The sequence below is a fragment of the Moschus berezovskii genome, chromosome 10 (genome assembly GCF_049115385.1).
Source record: "Moschus berezovskii isolate FMDL1 chromosome 10, NW_MosBer_1.0, whole genome shotgun sequence".
Classification (NCBI taxonomy): Eukaryota; Metazoa; Chordata; class Mammalia; order Artiodactyla; family Moschidae; genus Moschus; species Moschus berezovskii.
The window spans coordinates 17594948-17606507 of record NC_142469.1 but is presented as its reverse complement, the minus strand read 5'-3'; positions in this window follow the sequence as shown (position 1 = coordinate 17606507).

The window sequence follows — 11560 nt, the reverse complement described above, 5'->3', positions numbered from 1 at the left end:
TAGAAAGTCCATTTCTGCTAGGTTGGCAAATTTGTTGGCATATAATTGTTCATGGTATTCTTTTATGGTTTTTTGTTGCTGTACTATCAGTTGGGATTTCTCATTTTTCATTTCTTATTTTTATTTGTTTGGATCTTCTCTCTTATCTTCTTGGTGAGCCTGGCCAGAGGTTTATCAGTTTTGTTTATCTTTTCTTTTTCAGTTCAGCTCAGTCACTCAGTCATGTCTGACTCTTTGCAACCCCATGGACTGCAGCATGCCAGGCTTCCCTACACATCACCAACTCCCAGAGCTTGCTCAAACTCATGTCCATTGAGTTGGTGATGCCATCCGACCATCTCACCCTCTGTCATCCCCTTCTCCTCCTGACTTCAATCTTTCCCAGCAACAGGGTCTTTTCTAATGAGTCAGTTCTTTGCATCAGGTTTAAAACTTTACCTCGAAGAAACATTATTTTATAATAAAATTATAATGTTAAATATAATACTAAAATATTAAAAATAAAATTATAATACTATTGTTTAGAGCAAATACCATGTAATCTTTAGACTATTCTTCCAAAATTCAAAATTTATAGCTCTGGTTTTGTAGGATCCTGGTTATCCTTGTGATTTGGGCTAATCAACAAATGGTTCTCCAGTACACTCAGGAATTATGACAAAAACAAAAGTATATCTAGATAAAGACAAAAAAGATTTTTTAATATATCTAGATAAAGATAAACAGATACTTCTGATACCATAATGTAATGAAAATTTAACTTCAAAGGAAATTCTATATAATAACCTCATGAGATGTTATAGGTGCAAAAGAAAATTCAAATAATCATTCAAGTCTTTCAAACAGACTCAGCACTGGGAGTCACAAACTTAGTTCATGGATTTGCCCAGGGTATACCCTCCACGTGTGCACACAAGGGCTTCTCCACCTCAGCACTGTGGATATTTGGGGCCAGAAAATTCTTTACTATAGAGGACTGTCCAATATGTTATAGGATGTTTAGCAGCATCCCTGGCCTTTCCCTACTAGATACCAGTAGCACATCTCTCCACCCTTCCCTAGTCATGACAACCAAAAATGTCTCCAGACACTGTCAAGTATCCTCTGGAGAGAAAGGCAAAAATCACCCCATTTGAGAACCGATGGTATTAGATTGACTAACAAAAAAGAAAAGAGAGACACGTGTTTGCTAATTCTACAGTGTTCATCATTTTATCTATTAAATATCCTAATATTTTTCATTTCAAAATAAAATAAACAATAAAATATTACTCAACCAAAAAAATGGACAAAGTTGGGTCATTTGCAGAGACATGGATGGACCTAGAGTCTGGTCATACTTACTTTTTCTGAAGTAAGTCAGAAAGAGAAAAACAAATATTGTATATTAACACATGTATGTAAGAATCTAAGAAAATGGTACAGATGAACCTATTTGCAGGGCAGGAAAAAGATGCGGACAGAGAGTAGACACATGGACATGGCGGGAGTGGGAAGGGAGGGTGGGATGAATTGGAAGATTGGGATTTACATATATATACTACCATGTATAATACAGATAACTAGTGGGAACTTGCTGTAGAACACAGGGAGTTCAGCTCGGGGCTCTGCGATGACTTAGATGGGTGGGATAGAGAAACAGAAGGGAGGCCCAAGAGGGAGGAGATTGTATGTATACACACAGCTGGTTCACTTTGTTGTACAGCAGAAACTAACAAGACATTGTAAAGCAACTATACCCCCAATAAACAGACAAATAAAGAATAAATTGTAAAGAGATTTTTCGAAAAACACAATGTAATGCAGACTTGAAATTTGCCAAGAGAGTATATCTCAAGTGCTCTCACCGCAAAAAAGAACAGCTCTGTGAAGTGATAGTATATTAATGAGCTTGACTGTGTGATCATTTCATAATGTATATGCATATCAAAACATCACCTTGAAAATATAGCATTCAGTTCAGTTCAGGTCAGTTCAGTCACTCAGTTGTGTCCAGCTCTTTGCAACCCCATGAATCGCAGCATGCCAGGCCTCCCTGTCCATCACCAACTCCCAGAGTTCACTCAAACTCATGTCCATCGAGTAGGTGATGCCATCCAGCCATCTCATTCTCTGTCGTCCCCTTCTCCTCCTGCCCCCAATCCCTCCCAGCATCAGTCTTTTCCAGTGAGTCAACACTTCACATGAGGTGGCCAAAGTATTGGAGTTTCAGCTTTAGCATCAGTCCTTCCAGGGAACACCCAGGACTGATCTCCTTTAGGATGGACTGGTTGGATCTCCTTGCAGTCAAAGGGACTCTCAAGAGTCTTCTCCAACACCACAGTTCAAAAGCATCAATTCTTCAGTGATCAGCTTTCTTCACAGTCCAACACTCACATCCATACATGACCATGGGAAAAACCACAGCCTTGACTAGACGGACCTTGGTTGGCAAAGTAATGTCTCTGCTTTTTAATATGCTGTCTAGGTTGGTCATAACTTTCCTTCCAAGGAGTAAGCGTCTTTTAATTTCATGGCTGCAATCAGCATATGCAGTGATTTTGGAGCCCAAAAAAATAAAGTCTGACACTGTTTCCACTGTTTCCCCATCTATTTGCCATGAAGTGATGGGACCAGATGCCATGATCTTAGTTTTCTGAATGTTGAGCTTTAAGCCATTGTACACCTTTAAATATATACATTTATTACTTCAAATGTGTATTTATATATTTATCAGAGTTTTTGTTTATCAACCACCCCTCAATAAATATGGGGGAAATTTTTCAGAACAGAAGTGAAATCTCTACAATTATTCAAAGTAGAATTTGTACACTGAAGCAAATGAAAACAATTTGAAGCTTTACAATATTCCTAAAGCACAACCCTCATTCTATACTTCCCCTAATTAAAAAAAGCAATAGTTTCTAACAGAATAAGTTTACATTCCTAGCCTTGCATTTGAGACTCCACACAATTTCACACCAACCTATCTTTCTAGGCTTATCCTAAAAAGCACCTGCTTGATCAACTCATCCTAGAAGGGGCCCTCAGGTATCATTTTCAATTCCAAATCCCCAAAGCAGTAATTTTTCAGCCTAAAGTGGCTCTTATTTCTTCTGAGTTGTGTAAGAAGTGCTGCAATTCCATCAAGAGATAAAAATAATTACAGAGATGATCAAGAAATTAATCAATCACATGACATTAATTTGAAGGGGTGGATTAAGTCCTGGTATTCATAAGTTTTGCAATCATTGCATTACTTTATGTATATTTCATTTTTAGAAGATTCTGATATAACAAGAATGTGAATTTTTTCTCTTTTTTTAAATTGGAATATAATTGCTTTACAATGTTGTGCGAGTTTTTGCTGTACAACATTGTGAATCAGCCATATGTATACATATATGCCCTGCTTCCTGAGCCTTCCTCACACACTCCCATTCCATGCCTCTAGGTCATCACAGAGCACCAAACTCCCTGTTAGCTAATTAGCTCCCTGTGCTAATACATCAGCTTCCTGCTAGCTAGCTATTTTACACACGGTAGTGAATATATGTCAATGCTACTCTCTCAATTTGTCTCCTCCTTTCTTTCCCCCACTGTGTCCACAAGTCCATTCTCAGCATCTGTATCTCATATCGATTCCTGCTCTCCAAATAGGTTCATCCGTATCATTTTTCTAAATTCCATACATATGTTTTAATACATTATTTTGTTTTTCTCTTTCTGACATCACTCTATATATAGGCTTTCGGTGAAATTTTTAAGCTTGCTTTTACAATATTTATTAGACGTTTATAAACCTACTGCTGTAAATTTATATTTATATGATAGATTGTGCTTTTTAAAGGCTTCCCAGGTGGCTCAGAGGATAAAGCGTCTGCCTGCAATGTGGAAGACCCAGGTTCGATCCCTGGGTCAGGACGATACCGTGGAGGGGGAAATGGCAACCCACTCCAGTATTCTTTCCTGGAGAATCCCATGGACAGAGGAGCCTGGTAGGCTACAGTCCACAGGGTCACAAAGAATCGGACACGACTGAGCAACTTCACTCACTCACTCCCTATAACATGCATATAAAAGGGAACTTTTATGACCTTAAATGTTTCTGATTACATAATGCTTAACAATACTTAACAATAAATAGATTCATCTTGTTATATTCACTTCTCCTATATGTCACAGTCCAGGCTGTCAATATTAATAGTTAAGTTACAAATGCTTAATGAAAATGCCAGCTCTACTAGAACTACATCTAGTCAATCTTAAAAGTTAATGGGTGAGGTGGCCCCAAGATGGTGGAGAAATAGGATGGGAAGACCACTTTCTCCCCCACAAATTCATCAAAAGATCATTTGAATGTTGAGCAATTTCCACAAAACAGCTTCTGAATGCTGGCAGAGGACACCAGGCACCCAGAAAGGCAGCCCATTCTCCTCAAAAGGAGGTAGGACAAAATATGAAAGACAAAAAGAGAGACAAAAGAGTTAGGGATGGAGACCCATCCTGGGGAGGAAGTCGTGAAGGAGAAGTTTCCACACAGTAGGAAACCCTCTCACAGGTGGGTCTGTGGGGAGTTTTGGAATCTCAGAGGGCAACATAACCAAGAAAGAAAGAAAAAAAAAAAACCCACAGAATACATACCTAATTGCAACTGCCAGTAGAGAAGTAGCCCAGATGCTAGTGTCTGCCACCAGCAAGCGGGGACTAGGCAGGGAGGCACAGGCTGCATCATTGGTCCTTAGGGTAAAGACCAGGCCTGAATGCCCTGAAGACAATCTGAAGAAGCTAAGGTGAGATAGCAACCCAAACCATGAGATCACCAGAGAGACCGAAAAAACAAATCTTTCCCACGAAAGGCTCTAACATGCAGCCCAGTGTGCTCACAGGACAAAGGATTGAGCAAATACTAAAGGAGAGCTAGATGGATGCATATAATCCCCCACCCCCACCCCGGAGGCAGGGAGGAAGGCCTGTGACAGCCAGAGCTGAAAGGCAAGGGGCTTCTGCAATCTTGGCCACAGAGACGGCACTTCCACCAAACTGTGAGCAGACTCCCAGTTGCTAACTACATCTTCCTGGGATCCTGGATGGTTGACACCTGCCAGGAGTGTCACAGCCTGAGATCAGCTCCCCAGAAGAGATACATGGCATGCCTGAGACGATGCTCTCGCGGCGCACCCAGGACAGTACTGGGAAGGTGATTAAGACGCACGGTCCACCTGGGATAGTGCATTTGCCAAGCACCTGACCACCTGAGCTGCTTGGACCTGGAAAGGGGAAAAAACACACAGCCCAACCAGGTCTGTGCCCTTACTGAGTACCCGAGAACCTGAATGGCTTAGACCTGGGAAATGCACAAAATTCCGGGCCCAGTTGGGACAGTGGCCCTTCAGAGCAGGCAGGAGCCTGACCAGTGTAGACCTGGGAAGCACACATAGCCTTGGGCTGGGGCAAACCCAGTGTGGGCCAGGCACTGCGAGCACTCCCCACACACAACAGCAAAATTTGTTTGCAGTGTCCCTCCCTCCCCACAACACAGCTAAACAAGTGAGCCTAAATAAGTGACCACCTTTGACCCCTTGTGTCAGGGCAGAAATTAGACACTGAAGAGACTTGCAAACAGAGAAAGCCAAAATAAACAAAGAAGAGGGAACTGCTCTGGAAGTGACAAGTACAACAGATTAAAACTCTGCAGTTAATATTGACTGCATTGGAGGGGGTCTATAGACCTTGAGAACAAGTACAAGCTGGAACAAGGAACTATCTGAAACTGAACTGACCCCACACTGCCCACAACAGCTCCAAAGAAATTCCTAGATATATTTTTACTATCACTTTTTAATTTTTTAAAAATATTTAAGTTCTTTATTACTCCTTTAATTTTCATTTTTATAACCTAGTATTACCTTGCCAAAAAAGACCCTATTTTTAAAACAAATTTCATATATTTTTAAATCTTTGTGATTGATTTTGTTTTGTACTTTTTATATTGTATTTTTGAGTCAAACCTCTATTCCAGATTTTTAATCTTTGCATTTTGGTATTTGTTATCAATTTTGTACCTTTAAGAATCTAATCTTCAGTATCCGTTTTCACTTAGGGGTGTGATTACTGTCTTGACTGCTCTCTCCCCTTTTGACTCTCCCTTTTCTCCCCCACCTCACCTTTATGTCCTTCTTCCCCCTTCTCTTCTCTGCTTAACTCTGTGAGGCTCCCTGGGTGTTCTGGGCTGTGGAGAACATTTAGGGAACTGATTACTGGCTAGCTTGTTCTTTCCCCTTTTGACTCCCCCTCTTTTCCTCCGAATCACCTCTACTCTCTCTCCTCTTCTCTGTGTAACCCTGTGACTCTCTCAGGATGTTCTGGGCTGTGGAGAGCACTTAGAGACTTGATTACTGGCCAGATTGCTCTCTCCCTTTCGGACTGCCCCTCTTCTCCTCCTGGTCACCTCTACCTCTCTCTTCTCTTCTCTGTGTAACTCTGTGACTCTCTCTGGGTGTCCCTCACTGTGGAGAATTGTTTCACCATTAACCTAGATGTTTTATTATCTGTGCTATATGGATGGAGAAGTCTTAAGGCTACTGTAAGAGAAGGATTAAAAGCCAGAGGCGGGAGGCTTAACTCTAAAATTTGAGAACATCAGAGAACTCCTGATTCCAGGGAACATTAATAGACAAGAGCTTACCCAAAAGTCTCCATACCTACACTGAAACCAAGCTCCACCCAAGAGCCAACAAGTTCCAGTGCAAGACATACAATTTGGTAATTCTCCAGCAAAGCAGGAACACAAGGCTGAGCATTGAAAAACAGGCTGCCCAAAGCCATGCCAAACCCATAGACACCCAAAAACTCACTAGTGGACACTTCATTGCACTCCAGAGAGAAGAGATCCAGCTCCACCTACCAGAACACAGACACAAGCTCCCCCAAACAGGAAACCTTGACAAGTCACCAGTCCAACCCCACCCACAGGGAGCAGACTCCAAAATAAAGAGGAACCATTCTCTCTTTCTGTAGACTTCTAGCCTACAGAAAGGGCACCCAAAACACAGCAATGTAAACAAAATGAAAATGCAGAGAAATATTCAGCACGTAAAGGAACATGATAAATACCCACCACACCAAACAAAAGAGGAGAAGATAGGGAGTCTACCCAAAAAGGAATTCAGAATAATTATAGTAAAGATGGTCCAAAATCTTGAAAACAAAATGGAGTTACAGATAAAGACCAGAAACAAGGATTGAGAAAGATGCAAGAAATGTTTAACAAGGACCTAGAAGAAATAAAGAAGAGTCAATCAATAATGAATAACGCAATGACTGAGATCAAAAGCACTCTGGAGGGAACCAACAGGAGAATAACTGAGGCAAAAGAGAGTATTAGTGAAGTGGAAAATAGAATGGTGGATATGAAAGAAGCAGAGAGGAAAAAAGAATTAAAAGAAATGAGGACAACCTCAGAAACCTCTGAGGTTAAACAACTCAACATTTAACTCATAGGTGTCCCAGAAGAAGAAAAAAAGAAAGGGCATGAGAAAATACTTGAGGAGATAATAGTTGAAAACTTCCCTAAAATGAGGAAAGAAATAGCCACCTAAGTCCAAGAAACCCGGAGAGTTCCAAACAGGATAAACCCAAGGTGAAACACCCCAAGACATATATTAATCAACTTAATGAAGATCAAAAACAAAGAGAAAAAATTGAAAGCAACAAGGAAAAAGCAACAAATAACACACAAGGGGATCCCCATCAGGATAACAGCTGATCTTTCAATAGAAACTCTTCAGGTCAGAAAGGAATGGCAGGACATACTTAAAGTGATGAAAGAGAAAAACCTACAACCAAGATTACTATACCCAGCAAGCATCTCATTCAGAAATGAAGGAAAAATCAAAAGTTTTATAGACAAGCAAAAGCTGAAAGAATATAGCACCACCAAACCACCTCTTCAACAAGTCCTAAAGGACCTTCTCTAGACAGGAAACACAGAAAGGGTGTATAAACTCGAACCCAAAACAACAAAGTAAATGGCAACGGGATCATGCTTATCAATAATTACCTTAAGTGTAAATGGGTTGAATGCCCCAACCAAAAGACAAAGACTGGCTGAATGGATACAAAAACAAGACCCCTGTATATGCTGTCTACAAGGGACCCACCTCAAACCAAGGGACACATACAGACTGAAAGTGAAGGACTGGAAAAAGATATTTCATGCAAATGGAGACCAAAAGAAAGCAGGAGTATCAATACTCATATCAGATAAAATAGACTTTGAAATAAAGACCATGAAAAGATACAAAGAAGGACACTATATAATGATCAAAGGATCAATCCAAGAAGATATAACAATTATAAATATATAGGCACCCAACATAGGAGCACCACAATAGGTAAGGCAAATGCTAACAAGTATGAAAGAGGATATTAACAGTAACACAAAAATAGTGGGAGACTTTAATACTCCACTCACACCTATGGGTAGATCAACCAAACAGAAAATTAGCATGGAAACACAAGCTTTAAATGATACAATGGACCAGATGGCCCTAACTGATATCTATAGGGCATTTCACCACAAAACAATGAATTTCACCTTTTTCTCAAGTGCACATAGAACATTCTCCAGGATAGATCACATTCTGGGCCATAAATCTAGCCTTAGTAAATTTTTTAAAACTGAGATCATTTCAAGCATCTTTTCTGATCACAAAGCAGTTAGATTAGAAATCAACTACAGGAAAAAAAACTATTAAAAATACAAACATACGGAGGCTAAACAATACGCTTCTGACTAACCAACAAATCATGGAAGAAATCAAAAAGGAAATCAAAATATGCATAGAAACAAATGAAAATGAAAACATGGCAACCCAAACCCTATGGGATTCAGTAAAAGCAGTATAAGAGGAAAGTTCATAGAACACAAGTGTACCTCAAGAAACAAGAGTAATATCAGATAAATAATCTAACTTTCCACCTAAAGCAACTAGAAAAAGAAGAAATTAAGAACCCCAAAGTTAGTAAAAGGAAAGAAATCATAAAAATCAGAGCATTAATAAATGAAAAAGAAACAAAGGAGACTACAGCCAAAAAAACAACAAAACTAAAAGCTAGCTATTTGAGAAGATAAATAAAATAGACAAACCATTAACCAGACTCATCAAGGAAAAAAAGGGAGAAGAATCAGATCAATAAAATTAGAAATTAAAATAGAGAAATCACAACAAACAACACAAAAATATAAAGAATCATTCGGTTCAGTTCAGTCGCTCAGTCATGTCCGACTCTTTGCCACCCCATGAATCACAGCACGCCAGGCCTCCCTGTCCATCACCAATTCCCAGAGTTCACTCAAACTCATGTCCATTGAGTCAGTGATGCCATCCAGCCATCTCATTCTCTGTCGTCCCCTTCCCCTCCCGCCCCCAATCCTTCCCAGCATCAGTCTTTTCCAGTGAAACAACTCGTCGCATGAGGTGGCCAAAGTATTGGAGTTTCAGCTTTAGCCTCAGTCCCTCCAATGAACATTAAAAGACCACTATCAGCAACTATGTGCCAATAAGATGGACAACTTGGGAGAAATGGACGAATTCTTAGAAAAGTATAACCTTTCAAAACTGAACCAGGAAGAAATAGAAAATATTAACAGGCCCATCACAAGGATAGAAATAGAAACTATAATCAAAAATCTTCCAACAAACAAAAGCCCAGGACCAGACGGCCTCACAGGTGAGTTCTACCAAAAATTTAGAGAAAAGCTAACACCTATACTACTCAAACTCTCCCATAAAATTGAGAGGAAGGTAAACTCCCAAACTCATTCTATGAGACCACCATCACCCTAATACCAAAACCAGACAAAGATGCCACACACAAAAAGGAAAACTACAGGCCAATATCACTGATGAACATAGATGCAAAAATTCACAACAAAATTCTAGCAAACATAAATCCAACAATATATTCCAAAGATCATCCATCATGACCAAGTGGGCTTTATACCAGGGATGCAAAGATTCTTCAATATTCACAGATCAATCAGTGTGATATATCACATTCAGTTCAGTTCAGTTCAGTCGCTCAGTCGTGTCCGACTCTCCGCGACCACATGAATCACAGCACGCCAGGCCTCCCTGTCCATCACCAACTCCCGGAGTACACTCAAACTCATGTCCACAGAGTCGGTGATGCCATCCAGCCATCTCATTCTCCGTCGTCCCCTTCTCCTCCCGCCCCCAACCTTTCCCAGCATCAGAGTCTTTTCCAGTGAGTCAACTCGTCTCATGAGGTGGCCAAAGTATTGGAGTTTCAGCTTTAGCATCAGTCCCTCCAATGAACATCCAGGATTGATCTCCTTTAGAATGGACTGGTTGGATCTCCTTGCAGTATAAGGGACTCTCAAGAGTCTTCTCCAACACCACAGTTCAAAAGCATCCATTCTTCGGCGATCAGCTTTCTTCACAGTCCAACTGTCACATCCATACATGACCACGGGAAAAACCATTGCCTTGACTAGACGGACCTTGGTCGGCAAACTAATGTCTCTGCTTTTTAATATACTATCAAGGTTGGTCATAACTTTCCTTACAAGGAGCAAGCGTCTTTTAATTTCATGGCTGCAATCAGCATCTGCAGTGATTTTGGAGCCCAAAAAAACAAAGTCTGACACTGTTTCCACTGTTTTTCCATCTATTTCCCATGAAGTGATGGGACCAGATGCCATGATCTTTGTTTTCTGAATGTTGAGCTTCAAGCCAACCTTTTCACTCTCCTCTTTCACTTTCATCAAGAGGCTTTTGAGTTCCTCTTCACTTTCTGCCATAAGGGTAGTGTCATCTGCATATCTGAGGTTATTGATATTTCTCCCAGCAATCTTGATTCCAGCTTGTGCTTCTTCCAACCCAGCGTTCCTCATGATGTACTCTGCATATAAGTTAAATAAGCAAGGTGACAATATACAACCTTGACGTACACCTTTTCCTATTTGGAACCAGTCTGTTGATCCATGACCGGTTCTAACTGTTGCTTCCTGACCTGCATACAGGTTTCTCAAGAGGCAGGTCAGGTGGTCTGGGATTCCCATCTCTTTCAGAATGTTCCACAGTTTATTGTGATCCACACAGTCAAAGGCTTTAGCATAGTCAATGAAGCAGAAATAGATGTTTTTCTGAAACTCTCTTGCTTTCTCCATGATCCAGCGGATGTTGGCAATTTGATCTCTGGTGCCTCTGCCTTTTCTAAAACCTGCTTGAACATCTGGGAGTTCACGGTTTACATACTGCTGAAGCCTGGCTTGGAGAATTTTGAGCATGACTTTACTAGCATGTGAGATGAGTGCAATTGTGCGGTAGTTTGAGCATTCTTTGGCATTGCCTTTCTTTGGGATCACATTAACAAACTAAAAAATAAAAACCATATGATAATTTCAATAGATGCAGAGAAAGCCTTTGACAACATTCAACACCCATTTATGATAAAACCTACCCAGAAAGCAGGCATTGAAGGAACATAACTCAACATAATAGAAACCATATATGATAAACCCACAGCAAACATTATCCTCAAGGGTGCCCAC